Here is a 21,627-nt window from a genome sequence, read left to right as displayed (position 1 = left end):
AAGGAAGGAATGCTTTTATGAATTTACACAAGGACCATGTGCTTCGTGAAGGATCAGAAGTTTACTCTTCCCTGGCTAATACTTCAATGAAGAAATGAACTGCAAGACAACAAAATCTAACCTACGTCCCCTGTTTGGACTTCTAGTGATCAGAATGCAAGCCTGCTCAGGCTGCTGCCAGGGGTTCATCGAGGAACATCAGCAGTATGACCCGCTCCTCTCATTTCGTAGCACAGCTATTCCCTTCCCATCTGCAAGCTCAATCTCAGTAGATGATTTCCCAGTGCCAGACCACCTTCAGCATTTTTTCTGAGAAAAAGGATTAACTGCTCCATCTCCTTTACTTTTCAGTGGTATCATGAAGGGATATTATTATAAATAAATATCCTAATTACATTGAGTCTGTGGTGGGTTGACCCTGGCTGGATGCCAGGTGCCCACCAAAGCCACTCAATAACTCCCCTCCTAAGGTGGACAGGGGAGACAAAATACAACAAAAGCCTCTTGAGACAAGATAAGGACAGGGAGAGATCACTCAGCAATTACTTTCATGGGCAAACCAGACCCAACTCGGGAGGAAATTAATTCAATTTATTACCAATCAAATCAGAGTAGGATGATGAGAAATAAAATCTTAAACCACCTTCCCCCCACCCCACCCCCTTTTCCCAGGTTTAACTTTACTCCAGAATCTCTACCTGCTCCCCACCCAGCAGCACAGGGGGTGGGGATGGGGGTTGCAGTCTGTTCATCACACACTGCTGCTGCTGCTGGTCCTTCCTCCTCAAGGACAGCACTCCTCACACTCTTCCCCTGCTCCAGTGTGGAGTCCCTCCCACAGGAGACTCATCCAACATGAGTCCTTCCCACGGGCTGCAGCTCTTCACAAACTGCTTCAGTATGGGTCCCTTCCACAGGTGTCACAAGTCCTGCCATCAAAACTGCTCCAGCCCAGGCTGCTCTCCCCAGGGGGCCACAAGTCCTGCCAGGAGCCTGCTCCAGTATGGGCTTCCCACAGGGTCACAGTCTCCTTTGGGCATCCCTCTGCTCTGGTGTGGGGTCCTCCACGGGCTGCAGGTGGGTTCCACCGTTAAGCTGCATGGGCTGCAGGGACACAGCCTGCCTCACCATGGGCTTCACCATGGGCTGCAGGGGCATCTCTGCTCTGGAGCCTGCAGCACCTCCTCCCTTCTTCTGCACTGACCCGGGTGTGTGCGGCTTGTTGCTCTCACATGTTCTCACACCTCTCTCCAGCTGCAATTGCTGTTGTGCGGTAACTTTTCCCCCTTCTTATATATGTTATCCCCATGGTGCCACCACCATCGCTGATGGGCTCAGCATTGGCCAGTGGTGGGTCCATCTTGGAGCTGGACAGAACTGGGTCTATTGGCCACAGCAGAAGCTTCTAGCAGCTTCTCCTAGAAGACACCCCTGTAGCACACGCACACACCCCGAAACTGCCATGCAAACCCAAAACAGTCATACAAAACCCAGTTTCTAGAGGTCTTCCTGCTTAAATGGGAGGAAATGTCACAATTTTCTATTTTATCCTATTATATTTCAAAGATTGTTAAACTCAGCAAGAGTATACTAAGCTATGTACGTTGACATTTTGCAAAAACGCTGACTTCTGTCAACTTTATTCTAGACTTTCTCTCCATTCTCTTCCTTTCATTTTTATTTTACAGTAACTCTTCTAGAGGAAACCTCAATGTTAATTACAGGCTAAAGCATATAGAGCAGCTAAAACTCTTCTTTCTTTGGTCTTTATAAACCTTTCCGTTACTAGTCTTCTTAACATATCTGTTAGAATAAGATCTGTAAACAACAGCAGAAAGGTTAACACACCTTTCCAGGATAAAGAAACAAGGACTTAGACAACAAACATGAAAATCTCACCCAAAGTTCCACCAAGGTTTACGACTCTGCAAGCCAAGCACACTGAAGAGGGAAGGAAGCTGTAGAGTTCTGCAGGGACTGAAAAAGAGCATTAATTCAACAAATAATTCTGCATTTAAAATCATGAAGTACAGAAAATTAGATCCCCAGGGCAGTATATTTTAGAGCTCTGTAAGCAATAAGCCAGCAAAGGTAACTTGCATTTCTGATTGGTTTTGACAAGGTCTCTTCACCAAGGCTCTAAAAAAACCTAATCTGCCACTAGATAAATGTAAAGCCCTCCCACAAACAATGATCAGTTTAAAATAGGAAACAAAAGGAGCAGTTTGTTTTGCCATGAAAAAAGGTCACTAGGAATGATCCTACAATGAAAATCTATACTGTCGTTCACGATCTTCAACCTATAGGGGAGAAGAGGGAAATGTGAAAACACTACATTTGCTGCTGATGAACATGAACTGTTTTTCAGAACAATTTAAGAAAAACAAAGGTCAACTCTAAACAGGTACAGAGGGATCTCATGACAGTTAGCGACAAGCTAACAGTGCCAGATAAAATTTGGTGTTTAGAGTTAAAGCTGTCCATGTATAGAAAAAAAGTTGTCTGCACAGTAACAAATGCTAAACCAATGATTACCATCCATTTTTTTAGTCTGCTCTATGAAAACATCAGCCAAGTGTTCAGAATTGTTAGCAAAGAAACCAAGAAGAAAACCTACATACACTGGATATTTATATATGCTGCCTGCTACAATACACATCCATGGCATCTGTTATCTTTAGTATGTCCAGTTCTGCTCCACCTGTTCTTTATTTAAAATTGACTGAAAAAAAGCTATCATTGAGGTCTACAGAATTATTAGTGGCTCAGGGAAAGTGCTGTCTTTCATAAGAATAGGAAAAGCCAAAGGAATCACAAGATCACAGAGTAGTTGAGGTTGGTCTAAAGGTCATCTTGTCCAACCCCCTGCTCAAGCAGGAACACAGAGAGTCAGTTGCCCAGGACCATGGCTAGATGGCTTTTGAGTATCTCCAAGGATGGAAACTCCGCAATGTCTCTGGGCAACCTGTGCCAATGCTCGGTCACCCTCACAGGGGGGAAAAAAAGCGTTTCCTGATGTTCAGAGGGAACCTCCTGTGTTTCAGTTTGTGCCTATCACCTCTGGTCGTGCCACTGGGCTCCACTGAAAAGAGCCTGGCTCTGTCCTCTTTGCCCCCTCCCTTCAGATATTTCTATGCATTAGTAAGATCCCCCTGAGCCTTCCCTGTTCCAGGCTGAACAGTCCCAGCTCTCTCAGCCTTTCCTCACAGAAAAGATGCTCCAGTCTCTACATCATCTTTGTAGCCCTTCACTAGACTCTCTCCAGTATGTCTCTTCATGTCTCTCGAACCCAGAAGCCAGAACTGGAAATTATTTCACAATTAATTGTAAAAATACTTGCCACAGGATGCTGTGGATGCAATAAAGCTTCTGTGGATTTAGAAGGCAACTTAGGAGTATTTCACATTATCTTTATATAGATGTCCATGTCAGGAAGAGGTAAACCACCCTCCTGAAGCACCTATCTCCCTCTGCTGACCGCAAAGGGTACATGGCCATCTGATTTGAAGACATTTTGCGCACATACATGCAATTACTTGACTAACTAAATATATACAACAGAATTTGCTCACTTAGGTTAAGTTTAAAGTTCTTTAAACGTATTTATGACATAAAATTTTCTACAGTATGAAGCTCAGCAGAGCCTTAGATAATAACGTGTATCATAAAAGCTCTAAAGAAAAAAAAAAACAACCCACACCAACAAAACCCAACAAAAAAACACAAAAAACCAACTGCAAGTGTTTCAAGGTAAAGAATTCAAGTTTTAGAAAGTACTGCTTTATCACAAATTGTCCTTCTAAACAGAAGGAACCAGACAAGGGGAGCAGGAACAAAAGTGTTCTGCACTCCTAATTTAGTCAAAGAGATTGTGCTACCTTACATTTCTCAAGCCGTTAGCACCCAGTATATAGCAAAGGACAAAGGACTTATAGGTGTCTATAGACTACTCCTAATAAAACCCAGAAAAAGCAACTAAGAAAAATAATCTTATGTATGCTCTCTCACCACCCCAGCTCTCTAAGTGAATACCTACTTGCTATTTCATGTTTCCTCCCCTCTCTGTGAAGCTTGTATGCTTTTCTGTACAGTGTTAAGAGAAGAATAACCTCATGCAAGCTCCTGGACATAGCCAAGTGCTTAAAGTGGGAAGCAAGCATTAGCCATTTGGCTGCTGCATAATTCATCAGTCATATCTTCTTTTCAAGAAGGACGAAAGAGTGAGCGGAGACCAGCTGTTGCAAAGATACCACCTAACCTAGTAAGGGGACTGCAGGCTACGACTCAGGTAGAAAGAAACTCACTGAGTGTTGCTACCATGGTTATTGCTTCCTGATAGTTTCCAGGTAGCACCCTTCCTTGTACTGTTTATCACTCCGAGGTATGAAGTATCTTCATGCACCGCATACTAAATCTGCACTCTCAGATGTATTTTGGAGTTACAATTACCTAACCTGCAGGCAACTTAGTTACACCCTTTCTTGGCTATCATCTTTTAAAAAAGTGATTGGCAATTCAGCCAATAAATTCAAGAGAAGTCATAAACACATTTTTCCCCTTCTTTTTCTTTTTCCTTTTCCCCTACTTAAAGGGCTTCTACCATTAGCATCCACATGATTATTAAACATGTGCCTCAATCCTTCTACCAACCCTTCCAGCTTCCTAAAAGTTACATAAGGATAGAAATATGAACTGAAAGAAGGGGGCCAAAAGATAACTTCACAGCAATTTCCTTTCAGTCCTCCCTCGCTCTTTGAGAAAGACAGATCTTGTAATTCCAAAGCCAGAGTCATTGCCTAACAGCAATCACATAGCTTGTAAATGACAACCATGCTTTGATAGTTTAAATAGGTAAGCTTATTGATGGTCAAAGTACTCAAGCAAGAGGCAGATACCTTTTTGTCACAGCATTCTCACTTTTGAAACATGTACTCTCACTGATTCTTTTCAGATGCAAAAAAGCTTCACACAATCACTTTTTTCCATTTCAGTGCTGAAAATTACTGGGTATGCACATTTTCTCTCAAGCAAGGTTATCACTCATATGCAACTTTTTATGGAACATAATAGACACAATTATTTCAATGAAGTACACACTTAAAGCTAAGTAACACACAAATTTCATTCATCAAATATAATTATTGCTAGAACTAAGGTGTCTGTTTTTAACGGCTTTTGAAGCTAAAAGGTTTCCATTCAAAATCTGGATACCTCAACCAGAAATAAAAGATCACATCTTACATGCAAAGCCGGCATCAGTCAAAACCAGTAACTCCAACATAGACAAGGAACAAAACAGTGCTGTAATAACAGTTATGTTTAATGCAGATCAGAACACACTATGAACAGCTGCCAAAACGTTTAATGATCTATTAAACTGATCTGCTAGAAGTAAGCATATTTTCAGTACTGCCCAGCACCAACATTTGGTATTCAGTACACAGAAATTATTCTTATTCAGAAACCTGAAGCTAGCAATGCCTGGTACAGTGATCGCATTTCTTGGGGATGTTTTAAGTGGTCACAAATGGGAAGCTTCTGCATGCTTTATAGCTACTATCAATGGTTTTATTTTGAAGGTAAACTTTGGCAAAACCAATTTTTGCAACATAAAAAAGCATTTAAAAAGCAAAATATGCTTAGGGGAAAATAATAAAATCAACAACAAACATGAAGCCCATGAACTTATTTCGTTTTCAAAAAAAATTACGTGTTGATAGAAAATACTCAAGTATGTGCTCTCTGACACCGCATTATTGTACAAAACAGTCCAGGACATACTCCCCCCTCAATATGAATTGAGCATCATTTCCTTTGCCATTAAGCAGAAGCAGGAATGTATTGCAATGGAATCCTTTCTGCTAAAGTCAGTGCAAAGAATGAGTCAGAGCATAAATCAGCAGGGACAACATTCTTACTCACCTAACTGTTCCTCCTAAAAGGAACTAGCAGTTTTCAGTGTTAATACCTATTTACATATCCTAAATTGAAACTAATCAACTACACTGCATGAGTAGATGACCCATAAAACTATTCACAAGAGGCATTAGTTTAATTTAGGAAATTTTCCTTTTTTCCACTCTATAAACACTACTATGGCAATTTTCATAGGGAAGTATTGTCAGAAACAGCCACCTCTGCTTTGGGTCATTAAGTACAACTAATTGCCCTCTTGAGTATATTTCTTTCTGTCCTTAATTCAGAGCACCATTAACTGTCGAGAAATGTCAGCCATGGGAATCATTATTACTATTCTAAACCACAAATATGCAAAATGTAAAGAATAAATCTATTTTCTTAGCTCCTTGGAAAAATCATGTTCTCAATTTGTAGATCATGTGAAAGGACTTAGGCAGTTCTAGGTTCATTTCTAGTACTGTCACAATATTCTCCCTGAGTTCTAACTCTCTCACTGTTCAATGGTCATTAACCATATTCATGCTGAAGAGCTAACTGAATACTGTAGTACCTAGAACAACAGTAAACATTGAAAATACTATTTAAAACACAATTGAAAACATATTCTTTTAATTCATAGTCTCCACCTAATTACTAACATACAAGCTGGAAGCTTCCTAAATGCTTGCCTTCTGAAATTTTAAGTGGACCTTTGGATTATACATGCAATCACTACCTCAGTTTGACAAAAATAATTAAAAAAGCATAGCATACCAATCCAGACAGGCTCCCATGAAAAGCAGGAATCAGAAGTCATCTTGTGCTGTTCTGTTCAGCACCTTTCCAAATAACCTGTCAAAAAAGAAAAAAAGTTGGTGACATACACACAAGGGAGGACAAGACCAGAATCGCAGAAGTTTTTCCTGTAATAAAACCTTATTTTTATTGGGTGAGGTAGAATATGCCATGTTTCCTAACAAAAGACAGATCACATGCCCCTTTCTTGCAGAAGGTATAGACTTTAGGCACAACTAAGGCATCAACATTTCATCAAGCAAGAGAGATCCTCAGCTATCGCACCTGTGGAGCATAAGAATCTCACCATTTAATATTCACATTTGCCAGGACTGGAGTAACATATTGTTTTAGATCTCATTCATATCCATTTATTTAATCTGTAGACAAGCACATAGAGTTAGCTTCCCTAAGTCGTACTGGATCTATTAAAATACGTGCTTAGTATGTATTTTATCATCAGGATCCTGGACTTGAGAGCCCCAAAGTCTCTCAAAAAAATGTCATTTAAATCCACAGGGTGCTACTGAATATCACAAAAAGGCTGAATAATTTTCCCCAAATGGCAAAGATACCAGCATAATAGTATCAGAAAAACAAAGGGCAAGTAAACGGGTCTTAAGAGGAAGAATAAACTGTGAAAGTTGCACTGCAGGATCTCAGCACTTCCTTTATGTGCTCTTGCACCCAATCAATCATCAGCACACTGCTATTATGCCTCAAGTAGGCCCAGTTTACAGAAATCATTTTAGCTAACATAGCTAAAAAGCTGTATATTTCAGCATGACATACCTGTCGTTAACAGAGAACATAAATTTTCAGTGTAGCTTTTCAATACAGTCTCAGAAGGAAGCCCAAAAATTTCATTGAGCTTTGAAAGCCGTGTTTATGTCACACTAAAAGATCCCAGTGACCCCATTTATTTATGAATATTGTTTATATATAAAAATCAAAAGAACAAAGACACGGGACACAGACACCTTCACATGCCAGTTTTTAAAAGGCTACACAACTTTTAATTTCTGCCAGAAGCAGCTTTTGGAACATCTAATAGTCACCTCCACACTAGAGGAAAAGACGTTGGGATCCTTCAGGAGCAAGTTTCTAAAAAAATGCCATACACGGAGGTTGGAGGACAAACCAGCCAATGAGTTTACAACAACCTTCTACACGGCAATCAGTAAGAACACGCTGTACTTTAAGACCACTCAAAATCTCCCGTTTCCTCCAACCATTTCAGTGTGAAATTTCCAGAACCAACTTAACACGGACTTCAAACACCCAAAACATAAGACCCAGTCTGCCAGACCGATGCCTGCTGAGAAATCTGCCTTCTGCAGAACAAACCCATTATCTAGCCACAATGGATGTCAGTGTTTGAAAGATTTTTCTGATAACGTATTAATACAAATTGTTCTCCATTAGCACAAAAATCTTTACATTTATTCCACTGAACAAGGTAGGAAGGAAATATACAAGTCTCAGATTTTGTTATGTATAAAAGAGATAAAATGTAGCCATTAGATTATTACAGACTTTCACTACTTGGTTTGTTCCCTCTTTAGTGAGATAAGTATTAATAAACTGTTAACTTTCCCTCTTAGACTTCTGAAGTGTCAAAGCAGCAAGTAAGTTTGCAAGCAGTCAGAGGACTGCCAGGGACTAGGACGGATTAAATACAGCAACAAGCTGTCAGATCTTCCCACCAGACAAGCACATTCCCTGACATGAGAACCGTTTCTTCTCTCTACTCATGCGTTTATAGAAAGTATTTCCAACTCATTAAAAGTATCTTTAAAATAAGTTTAGAAAAGCATCCAAAACATCACTATAAACTAGAAAGTTCTTCAAGCCTCTAAGAAGGGAAACAATAAAAGCACTTTTTCAAAGTAAAACTTGACATTTTTACTAAATTTGAGTACCTTGCAGAGCTTTCTCTTGCACTGGGTAAGATTGCTTTACACAGTTTTCTGCTGGCAATCAGGGGTTAATACTGTTCTCATACAACATTCCTTTTTTCCCTGACCATTATAAACAATTAGTCAGGCTTTTTTTGTAAAAACTGAGGGCGAAAGCTCTGTAACCCTTCACAATTCTGCAATGAAATCTGAATGCAAGGATTCCTGTACCGGCGAGGAGTTCTACTTGTGGGATTACAGCCTTGATGAGATCAGCTTAGAGCTGGCAGAGCTACTGAGAAGGTGGTCCTCACCCCTTCCTCGTTCACTCACTCGTTCCTGAACCCAGCTCCCCAGACCTGAAGCAGAAGAGACTGGACTGAAACAGACCCTGGCAAGGAAATTTAAAAGCTTCACATTTCTGACCTGAAGCTGTGAGATGTTGGGGTACACCAGTCAAGGCAAAAGATCTAGATCTGGCTTCTATATACTAAGAAGTATTTACATTCAAAACAGTGCTGTGCTATACACAAGAACAGTGCAAAACTTGTAATTACTGATGATCTTACAGGAATTTGCATCTTATTCTGTCTATTTTGATTCCTCAAACCAGGAACTGTCTTTTCCACAGAACTGAAATAGTGGAACTAAAATCACAAAGACCTTCAACACCATTAAACTTAAAAATATTTCCCAGAAGCATTCAGATTACATTAAAGTAATCTTTATTACTGTATTGTAATAGTAAAAAAAAAATAAAAATTAAAAAACCATTACATTACATCTTCACAACAGGCAAGAGAAGATCTCAAAAATATTAAATGCTTTCAGCATACCATCGCTTTTCAAATGACTCCTAACTTTTGTTACATACTTTACCAACAGCCCTCTACATCTAGTTTTACCTAGTCCATCACCATTTTTTAGCAAATTCTTTTAACATTTTTTGGGATATTAAGTCAAACCATGGGCAAAAATAAACTTGAAATACTGAAAGCTTCCATTCTGCACCAAAAAGTCAGTCTATCAGAAAACAGCAGGCAAGTAAAAAAGCCTACTTCAAGTCAGAAAGCTTTAACAGAGTTGTCGTAAGGCTATTTTGGCTTTTCAACTAGAGCAACTTCTCTAGTATATTGTCTAATGGAAGACCGAGTTCTGTGAAGATGTTTCACCTTCGCATACCATAAGGTAAAGATCTAAAGGCTCCTTGTATTACGTAACTCTTATCTTCTTTGTAGCGCCCAGTACACCCAACATACACTATTGCACTGCTTTCTGCTTAAAACAGGGAAAGATCAATTTTCTTATTTGTCATTAGTTTTGACAACAGCCATTAGCACACAGTCTTCTATCAAAATGCAAGGGCTTACAAAATTCATCTCATAAAAGTGGCAACCCCACCATCAACAGCATTCTATATTAATGGAACTTAGTAAACTGCCTCTCCCACAAACATACCTGTTTTTTGGAAAAAAATGAAAAATAAAAAAAAATCATCATCTTATGAAAAGATGGAGGGATGCTAATGGAAAAAATGATTAGAATGGTTGAATATGTACTCTTTTCACACAGTGTACTGCCCACAATATGTTCCTGGGATTTGGTTTAGCTCCCAGGGCAAAGTGATCAGCCCTGATGCTGCTTTTCCTACAGGGATTCAGCTCATGCTACAGCCAAATTTTGCTGCTGCCCAAAAGTCTTGCTGCTCTAATACAGGTGTTATGGATCTTACTTCTTCAGACTTTGTTCACAGAGAAGAGATGTTGGTAGCAAGTTAAATGAGGTGACTATTTCAGCAACAGAAATGAGGCTGCTTGCAGCATCCTGCTCTGAGAGTACTTAAAGACTGCAAGGGTAAGATTTACCTTAAACATATATTTAGTTTATATGCATATTTATGTATTTGTAATATATGCTTTTCTTATACACATTAATGCTTGTATTTCTATGTATATTTTCAATACTTATTAGCACCTCTATTCAGTCAAAAATAAACGTTTAATGCAACAAAATAATCTAAAATCTGTTTCTTTTTTCCCCAGATTTACCCTATACTTTGTTCTTAGTATAAATTCTCTATTAAAAATCCGCTACATGTTACAATAGTAACTTATTTTTCATAACAGAAACTGAGACTAAATAAACTAACTACTTCCTAACAGTTATCCATGTCTTCTAATTGTTTTAACAGCTTCAGAATTATTTTTGTCTCACGCCAGCCAACTGGAATAACACTTTCAAGATGGCAACTGTTTCTGAGAAACAATCCTAGTTAGAAACCTATTCATACTAGAGATAAAAAATAACAGTTAAATTGACAGTTCCCCTTCAGACAATTCTTAGGGAGAGATGGCATATTACAGACATTCATACCCTACACAACACAGGCATGAACAATTTCTGTACAGACATGACAGGCAGGGCTTGGAAGACACATTGTGAACAGATAAAAATTGATTAAATTTAAAAGCCAAAAATATTTAAATGAGTCAATTTGGTGATTTTTAAAGCACACTTCTGTTTTAATGTAATACAAGAGAGTACTATTTCAATTTTTTTCCTGTTTTTTTTTTTATAACAATGCAAAGCAAACAAATGCGCATCAACTGAAGGATTCAAACCCTTCATAGGAACAGTCTTTAAGTACCTTGTAATTCCCTGTTACTAATAACTTGACAGCTAACTGAAGGGATTTTGCACTACTCAGTGGTTTTGTGCTACTTGGAAACTATTAAACAAATAGTAGGCCAAATCAAATTTCACATGGAAAGATTTACAGCAATTCCCAGTTCACAAACCTCGTATTTAAGAAAGGCTTGTCACCATGGAAAAGCTTCTTCAGTAATAGAAGCCAGGGATTTTCACACTATTTAAAAAAAATAATGTTAAAAAACAAACACACCCACCAACCCATAATACACCCCCCCAAAAAAACCCAACCCCAAAACCCCACAAAACAAAAAAAACTAACCAAAACCCAACCCCTCCACCAAAAAAAGAACAAAACCAAAAAATATCAAAAAAACCAGCCCCAAACCTACAAAGAGAAGCATTACCTTACCAAGAAGAAATCACCCATTAACTCGTGTTGTCTGCCACTTTGGTAGCTCAAGGTCATATTTCCCTACTTAACTGAAAGCTGTTCAAGTATTCTCAATTAACTCATTTTGCAAATACTATCAAAGTGTTTCTTCAGTTACAGAGAAGCTTATTTGGTCTCAATTTCAATATGAAATTGATGCTGAGATCTTTCTGGAATGCATCATCCTGCATGCAGGATAACTAAACAGAACAACAAAGGTAACATAATTTCTCATTTCATTGCAACTACTCAGCAACTGCTTAAGAATTCAGACCAAGAGACTTGTATCATTTTTTAAGACACTGACACACACAAAAGCTAGTAACAACTTAAAGTTTATGAGCAAGACTTATAGGAAAACAAGCGTAATGCTGTCTACCTTGAGAGATCAGAAAATGAAGCTTTTGCCTCTGTGTTCTCTATAAATCTCTTTATAAACCCTAAAATACCATTGATGTTGAAATTAACATTATTCAGCACAAGACAGCAAAAAGAACACCTACAAAATCAGAAGTGATGCTTCTGTATTTCTAAGACAGGAGAAAAAGAGAAGTTTAAAAAAAGAATTTCAAACAACTGGGGAAGGTTTGCAGATAGTTTTAAAGGACCCTGTATCAGGATACTACAAAAGACATATTGATTGTCAATAAAAATATAACTTTAAATCAGTCCCAAAGAAAGGCAGAAAAGTTAAGTATTTCTGTCTAATCTTCAGGTTAATTTCTCTTTATTTCTATCAATACCACTTTTCTACTCTGGATGTAATAGTCAAGCTTGTGGTAACAGCTCCTTTACACTCCCCAGAGCTGCTGAAAATAACTTCTATAGAATTTTTTGACTACCTAATCTTATTGTTTTTTCCATTGAAAAACTTGTTGAATTTAACATATTTCTGCAAAATCTCTACATCATTATTATTATTTTGTTTACCCAAAAAGAGGCACTTTAGCCAGGTGTGATGGAACAAGTATTGGTATGGTATGGTACATTTAATTCAGTTCCCTCCAAATATTTCTTATCCAGGCTCAACCAATTGTCCAAGAGCCACAATGAATCCTTCAGAACATTTTCATGTAGCTCCTGTCTTCCTTCTACTATCCTTCCCTATGGGCACTCTGCAACAACGGTTAATCTGATCTAGGGCATGATCTTTGTTGCCAGCTTTCTCATGGGTCCTATAGCTCCTTCCACCACATAACAGGCTCACAGTTTGTCAGAAGATGAGAAAGTGACTTTTAGGAAAAGTGCAAGGCATCCTTCGGGGAGCAAACAGCCACCACAACAATTAAAATGGCTCAATCCTAAAGTCTCTCAGCGAAGGCGCAATTAAAGATGGAAAGTACGCGCTGTGACAGCCACAGTCTACTCCTGGCTAACGTTTCCAGTGACAAGGCAGTGGCAGATCTTTGATCTGTATATAGACTGACAGTTCTGACATCAATGCAATAAATCCAGTCATATGACAAACATGGAGGGAAACGTTATAGTGCACAATGCCATCTCCACAATGCCCTCTCTTGCCTACCTGGCTGAAAAGACCAGAAACAATTCTCTCCAATGTACTCTAAAGAACAGTTTAAACACTGCATGTTGAAGAGGTTTAACGATGCTAGAACAATGACTCATTTTCCAGAGTATGTTTTACTGAAAACAGTTTAATTTCAACTCAGAAAACACAGAATGGCAATTCTACTGACCAACTCTCTCTATACTACATACTTCTTTGGCCTTCCATTTCATATTTAGCTCACAACCTGTCTTTGAAAATGTTAAGAACTTGCCAAGCAGTCTTACAAATGACCTTTCCAGATCTCCTTTTTGTTACAGAAGTAGCTATGAAGCTCCGAGAGGCTCAACCATTGCCTGTTCTCCTCCCAGCCCACTTTTATTCCTTTTCTTCTTTAAGCAAACAGAGCCTGTGAAACTCATGCGTATTCAGTCCGCGGCAGTCACTCTGAGCAGATATGCCCCACAAATAATATGTCTGAAGAAAGTTATAACCGCTTGCCTGTATGGTTGAATTCACACTCTTGTATGCATGGGATACAACTTCAAAACAGCAGAGCAGACTCCTGTGTTGGGTTTTTGTGTTGCCCTTCACTATCTACCTACCTGCTACCACCAGTTTTTTTTTGGAAGTGGGTGCCATTCTAAGTATACCATATCTAGATACAGACTAGTCATTCCTCTTATCTTAAACCACAACTCACACAATGCTGAGAACATGGATACCATTACCTTCTTTGGTATTTCAGTTTCCAAGCCCATCAAGATGCAAGGGGACTTTAACTGCAGGAACACAAGGCACTTAAAAGCAAAACAAGCAGTGTGAAATAAGCACGTTACTTTTACATCGGTGAACTTAGAAGGTCCACATCCTATCCATATGCTTTTAAAAGTCTGAGGTCTGCAGGTAAATCTGGCTATTCAGAACCCTTCCTGCCTTCTCCTTGTCCCATCCAGTCAGTCCAACACTAGTGGTTGCTGTCTGTCCTCTGGGCTCAGCTTACTTAAGTCAAGTCTTGATCCCTATAGCCACATGCTTAGCTAGAATGGCTCAGCTAAAATAATCCTGGCATATCAATCAATAATCCTGGTTTGGAAACCCGATACATTTTCAGCAAAAGCATTAGAAAAAAGAGCCAAAGTCTCTTCTTGGGCAGAGCAACTATCAAAACCACAATTCAAATCACTTGCTCTGAGCAACTTCACATATGTAAATCAGACAGGTATAACATAGATGTTAAACAGGTTATACAGTAAGTTCAAAACCTGTAACTTCACAAGGTCCGTAACAGCTGTATCCTTTCCCATGTAATTTGAAGAATCTCGGCTTGCTTCCTAGTCCCAGTTTTTCAGTAGGACCATACTCCTGCCAGGTCCTTGTTACACCTTTATCCACTGAGCAGTAGCTTTAATGATTATTTTATTATCTGTTTTACTGTACAGCTTTTGTCCATTTTCTAATTTTAACAGCAAATTTTTGTTCAGTGACCCACACACCAGGTAGTCTGGTTGAGAAGTTAAGGTACCCTTTGTAAATACTAACAAAGCAATAAAAATTAATGAACCATAAAATACAGGAAATTAACTTCTCATTGCATCATCAATTTATCTACCCACCTAAACGAGTTTAAAATACCAGCTTCAAGCAGTCTGATGTTCTAAGGACACTTAGCTGCCACTTCATTTATAGTCTGTTTCCTTAGCAACACTATAATCCATCTGGCTGCAGAAACCTAAATTCCCAAACCATATCCTCCTGTACACTGGAAACAGGCTCAAAAACATTTATATTTTAAACAGCATACAGTCATCATAATTTGTGAGTGTATAAATGAATCCGGAAAAGCAATAATGTTCTTACACACACACGCAAACTCTCCCTGCTCTAGCTTGAATAAGTGATTCACGTACCGAGAATGGCACGCGGACTTTAAACTTCTACGTGTTGCGTCAAGAAAGAAATGCTTTTGTAACAGTTGTAAGTAAAGCTGCTGAAGACCTAAGTCCTGGCTCTGAGAGGGAGAGATCTTGTGTATCATCTTCCACCAAGAGTTTCAGAAATGAAAACATTTCTCTCATGTTTATTGCACCATGCCCTGCTGAAGGAGCCTTCAGAACTGCACATGGTCAACCTGTTCTCTTAAGACATTTCTAAGAGAAATTATTTGAAAGACAGGAAATACAACACTATTAACGGCAGCCAGAAACACCCATCAAAAGTTAACCATGTTACAAAGTAGAGCCTCTTGTCTTAAAAATACTTACTCTTCAGGTTTTTTAATCTAAAACTATAAATAGTCTGTGCAAACTAAAATAAAAATCCAGTCCCCACCAGCAACATCTAAACATAGTAAAGAGCATAAAAATCACAAATTGAAAACGTTCAGGAAAGCCAGTTCAGAGACTGGAAGGTTAACTAGAAGTTCCCCAACGCCATAGCCAAGCTAAGCTGAAACTAGGTAGAATCAGGCCCTGTACCACCAGGATGAATGGATACAACGTAAAATGCCAGAATGCATCTTAATCGTACACCCTTTTTGCACGAATTTGGCAACTCCAACCTGGCAGGAGGAAATTCAGTTCTTATCCAACAGGCGAATTAATCAGCTGTGTAGAGCAGAGCAACCTCCTCATCGCCTACGTCTCAAAAGATCCATCAACAACAAGCCAGTCTTTAATCCACAGAATGATTTTGCCATGCAGTGAACCGTTTCAGTGATAAACCTACATAGCTTTGCCCGACTCCACCACACAGCAGTGGCACATGAGTCCGTATTGCCTGACTTGCTGATAGAAACTGAAGAGAGATTTGAGCTTGCATAAATCAGGAGTCTCCTCAGGCAAGGCACCAAGCAGTGTTTCTCACTGCTACTCACTGGCTAGCATCCCTTTAGGAACTACTTAATACAGTAGCACTTACTCTAGACACCTGGTGCTTCCTTCAAACAAGCCCCACCTGGCCATCGACTACAACCAACATTTTTCAGATGCTTTGGTGATGGCTGGTTCCAAGAAAGCAGCAGGCTGACTATATCAGAAAGAAGCAATTTTTCAAGTCTTTCCTTTCAGGTGAATGAAGAAATGGGTCAAATTCACAAATGCTAATCTAAAATCACTTCTGCGTTCAACCATACATATGTTATATAGGTGATCACAGCAAGTTCTCAGGGAACATGCTGTTAATCAACTGATACATACATATATTTTGGAAAACATTTTCAAAGAATGAGTTTAATCTTTTTCATAAAGCAGATGACAGCTCTTTGAAATACTTGGAAGACAGTGGTGTTGCAGTCCCCAGACTGGCTGAGTAGTGAACTTGGTAGGCCTTTCGGCCAACGTCTGGCAACTCTAGTAAATACCCATCAAAATGAAGCCCCAACTCAAGACCTTAATGGAGTCTGTTTGTTTATTACCATCTGGTTTTACACACACACACACACACACACTTTCTTCCTACTAGGACTGAGACTGATGTCACCTGATTTCAACGCAGCTTTGAGGTAATCACATAAGCTTACTCAGCAGTCAGACAGAACATGCATTTCTGGAAAGCAAATTCATCTAAACAGTTTCAGATATCTATTTTCATTATTTTTTTTCTTAACAGTACTGTATATCGACTCCACACCTTTACGTATCTATACGGCATACATCTGTACTGCCTGAACAATCCAGTCAGATGCATGCTTCTATGTAAGAGCTGCATAATGCTTTACGAGCGCACTCCACAATCCTGTAGTTTCAGAAAACTACAGAAATTGCCCTGTCAATGCCTGACACCAACCTACCCCCAGAAGAAATTCACCAGCCCCCCCCTCTTCCTGGAGTTAGATGCTGGGATCCTCAGTATGCTCTGGAGCTTGCCAGGAGGCCATGAAACACCATAATGGAATTGAGATCATCCAATTGAGGAAGACCTCATTGTTTTAGAACCATCTTGAAAAATCACCAAAGTGACTGGTCAGCCCCTTAGCTAATGCCTAATTTGTATTCATTTATATTGGCATCAAATAAAGAAGAATCCAATTAATTATTTGACTAGCTGCATACCCAGGAACAGAGGTGGACTTTGAAAACAATGGAGAGAGCAGAGAGAATATACAAGGGATATTACATCTTCAGCCTTGCTGATAATCGCTCAAAGTGTATCATCATATTGCCAGCGTACTGTGGAAACACTTTTTCAAGTCTATCATCTGTGCTGGCCTTGAAAACATACATTTAGTCCAGTTCACTTGGATCTAGCAGTTTAACAGCAGAGTGGCATTACCTGAGATTTCATGCTTTGATTTCATATTTCCAGAAAAGATGAATTCAGTCGGAACTTGCCTTCTTATTTAAGCGAAATGAAGGGAAAGGGGAAGGAAAAGATGCTTAACTCAGTCAGCAAATGCACTCAGCCCTGTCCCTATCCTCATAATAAATGCAATGGAAATTTCTTATGGCAGATGCGGATGTCCTGATACCAGTAAGGCATAGTACAGCCTCTCCCTTTTATAAATACTCTGAACAGCGTTTATAAAACAGTGCCTTTATGAGTCAGTATTAAATATTGCCAAATTTCTTTCAAATGTCACCTCCTTATCATAAAGGACACACTTGGAGCCTGAGCAGACATGCTGAATGAATTCAGTAGCGTGAAGGATGGAATTAACTTCTCAACTGTACCAACTCACGAACCCTTCACATCAGAAATAAGGCAAGAGCTGGGAGGCCCCACTGGTACCCAGTTGATTTTGCTCCAAAAAGAAACAGGTAGTTCCTCTCCAGGCCACACACAAACTTTTCCAGAGTACTCAATGCAAGCATACAAAGGTCTGGGGTACCGGTGTGCATGTGTACATTGTTGAGAGAATGGAAGTGCAAACATAGCACGCATATTCCTTCAACATTTCATGGCACGTCTTTGGCTAGGTGGGGGACGTTTGGATTTTGGTTTGGAATTTTTTTTACTTTATTTCTTAAAATTGTTTTGGTAGTAAGACATAGCACAGGAAATTTGGATACAAATACAATTTGAGATCATTATCTCTGCTTTGGAATTTATATATGCAAAAGCATATAGACATACAGTTAAGTGATACAGGAAATCAAAATATCATTAATACCTTACGTGCATGTATTTCTAAAGACATCCAGAAATATCATGTAACAATCCAGAAAATTCAGAAGTGACAACTGACAAAGAAGTCTAAATCAAAATGATCAAGTAATAAAAGGATTGTTAGAGTATTACCTACTGAAGATAAGAATTTAATCAACGTATAATATCATGTGTTTTCAAACTGCTTTTCAAGTCTTTGTTATAAAAAAAAGTCATCTCTATTTTTCACAAGATATCATACTCTTCTATCATTACACACAATGAACCTTGTACAATCCTTTGAAAGGGATAATTTTGTGAATTGCGCTACTCATGCAGAAAACTTGTAGCAATAACCACTTCTAAGTAGTATCACGTTTCAAAGGTCTAACTAAGCTTTAGAAAGACAGAATTACTGTTTTGCAATTTGCATTAAAAATACATGCTTTTTCTCCCACTTTGTTGCAAAGTTTCCCCCTTGAGCTCAAAGCAATCCAAACTGAACACCTCTTGTTTGTGACCTTTTCCTATCACTTTTTTCCCTTTTCCTGTTTTTAAAATTATAACATATCTTGTACAAGATAGCAAGGTAATGAAAATATTTAACATTCCTAAAGAGCTGAGATGATATAGGGATGAACAGAACCACAGAGGAAACACTCATTGAAGTTAATTATTAAGCATTCAGAATGGATTGTAAATAAAGCATGTGACCATATATTGAATAATGACAAGAAAATAAAGGACTGCAAAGGTGCTCACTAAGGATTAACCTTGCCTAAATGTAGCTGTCCTAAAAGCTGGATAGCAAAGCTAATAGAGCCATTGAGACTCTCACTAGATACAAAGCAGACAGTTTGCTAATTACTAAGCAAGTAATTCAGCTATAGGTGGGATAAACCACTTTCCAGACAAGCTTATTCTTCTTCATTGACTGTGCCTGGAGGGCTAGTTGAGAATACCTCAGTGTCACCATAGTCCTCTGGAGATTATTCTAACAGATTCCTGAAAGGTAGCCTGCTGCCAGCGGGTTTAAATTTGCTATGCAGGGGTCCATACACCTAATGAGGTTGAAGAAATGAAATCACAGGACAAGATAGCTAGCTTTCAGAAGCTCAAACTGAAGATTTAGCGTTGCCTCCTAAATCACCAGCATCCATTCATCGCACCTAATAAGGCAGACACCTGCTGGAAAATACAATGCATGATCATGTGGGAGAAAAAAAAGGAGAAATTTCAAACATCTTACCTGTTTCAAAAAGCAAGACCAGCAAAATATTTTTATTTTGCAGACATTTAAAAAAAAAAAAAAGTTTTTCAACAGATTTGATCAGCGTAATATTGAATAAGGTATGCAAGACTGGCTGGAAAAGAATTGGGTTTTATATGTTTGGCAAAAGTTATATATATTCCTGACAGAAAGCATGTTATTAAGCATTTGAAAAAAATCCACTGTTTTGAATGATTCTTCTTGGATTCTTCTTGGAGGTTCACAGCAAAGGATGAAAGACAATGCACACAAGCTACAGTATGGGTAACAGATTTAGCCTTAGGAAAAAAGAATTCATAGTGAGAGTAGTCAAACACTGGAACAGGTTAGTCACAGAGGATGCAAAATCTCTATCCTTGAGGATATTCAAAACTTAGGTGGACATGACCCTGAGCAACCTCACTTAACTTTCAGTCTGGCTCAGTGCTGAGCAGAGTGATGGCCCACGTGACCTCCTGAGGTTGTTTCCAGTCTCAATTATTCTGCAGTTCTACACTCCCGTCTCAGCCCACTTTGGCTACAACAGTGATTATTCCTTCACCACAGCCTGTTAAATCCAACCATGGGAATCTGAAAGCCTCTTTCCCCTTTGCTTTCTTGACCTGATCTGCTTGGCTAGCTGATCTGACTGATGCAACTAGAGGGCTGCAAACTAGGTTAGGATAAAATATTCTAACTGGCCAACTAAATGACTAGCAACTAGAAATTATACATAAAGCAACTATGAGAAGGATCTGGCAGAAAAATGCAGGAAGCAGCTGGGCAATAAGACGGCCCAGAAGAAACAGGTCAGTAAAATATTGCAGGGAAAACAACGTCACCAGACAGCATTGGCCTGTGTACAACAGAATGGAAACTAAGCCTTGAAGTCTCCCCATCCTCCTTAAGTCAGCTATATTATATTACATAAAAATTATGAGATAACGTGAGTCATTCAATAATCCATGCATAAAGCATGCTATTTCCCTTTCCCTTCACTGTCAATCCGTTTATGGATCATGACCTACTACTACAGCTCAGACAGTATTTAGTTATATCAGTATTACAGTATACAGACCTCAACTGGTATTTAGAGGTTCTAACTCTGCTAAGGACCTAAGAAATTATCAAAGATACCTCAGGGGAAAAAAAAAATATTCATTTTGCTTCCATTTGCTTTAGGGATAAAAAAAATGCACTGGGAAAGTTACACACCCAAAAACTATATTAAAAAACTAATGCTATTAAAGTTTGAATGTCAAGCTCTTAAGACTTGAGAAGTAGCAGTTATAAAACTGCAATTAAACACTATGACATAGGCTTTAACAACATGACTAAATACTACTTATCCACGCAGAATCCAGCTTCCTTTAGAAGGCCCGTTGCTCACCAAAACGAACTGTTCAAAACCTTGCTTTCTCCACAATTACTGTGTGTCACCACATCATATTTAATCAACACAATTCAAACAGTGCTTTAGTAACTCCGAGGAGGAGAAAAATCAAGAGAGACACAAAAATCATAACCATCTACTAATTTTTGTTGCCCAATTTGAGATGCTAAGTGCTCTGAAGAAAAAAACCCCAAGCAGATCCTAGATGGTATAGAGCACAGCTCCCAAAGGCCACATCATCACCACTTCAAAGCTTTAAATTTCCAGACACTTCTGTGCTTATGTGGTCTTAATATTCTTTTAAACACAGTTTGTGTATAATATACATCTAGATAGAGGTAAATTAGGTTACAGTTATGCAAGAGGGTTTTCTAAGTGCTATTCAAACCAGCGGGACTTCTCAGACATGTGCCTAAGTGTAAATACACCTTACTGAATCAGTGCTTTTACATACAGGTAGAAGAAAAGGATAGTTCACCTTTCTTCTAAAGTAACACTGAGACATTTCAATGTGTAAGATTTGTATTTTATGAGGTTTTATTCAAATGAAATTGACTGGAATTTCACTGAGACAAGCTGCCTGCTCAGAAAAGTACTTAAAAGCCTTTACCAAGTTCCATCATATACATAAGGTTTAGGTAAGTATTAAGCATTATCCTCAACTGAAAATGAGGCGACCAAACTTTTCTATTTCAGTTCAAACTGTGCTGCTAGCTAGGT

The 21,627-nt window shown here is 38.8% G+C and overlaps 1 protein-coding gene across 3 annotated transcripts in view; it reads right to left on the bottom strand.

Moving 5' to 3' along the window:
* GPR63 (G protein-coupled receptor 63) overlaps window positions 1–21,627 on the bottom strand; it is a 41,121-nt gene that overhangs the window by 16,214 nt on the left and 3,280 nt on the right. For 2 of the 3 annotated variants that reach the window (XM_080389051.1, XM_080389053.1), the window contains exon 2: window positions 1,900–11,457. The gene's annotated coding sequence lies outside the window, so the exon portion shown is untranslated. Of the gene's footprint in view, window positions 1–1,899; window positions 11,458–21,627 lie in introns of those variants that run through there. The other variant, XM_080389052.1, reaches the window with a different exon arrangement.

The sequence above is a fragment of the Falco punctatus genome (genome assembly GCF_963210335.1).
Source record: "Falco punctatus genome assembly, chromosome: 5".
NCBI lineage: Eukaryota > Metazoa > Chordata > Aves > Falconiformes > Falconidae > Falco > Falco punctatus.
The sequence above is the reverse complement of the archived record's forward strand: the minus strand, read 5'-3'. Positions and strand labels throughout refer to the sequence as shown.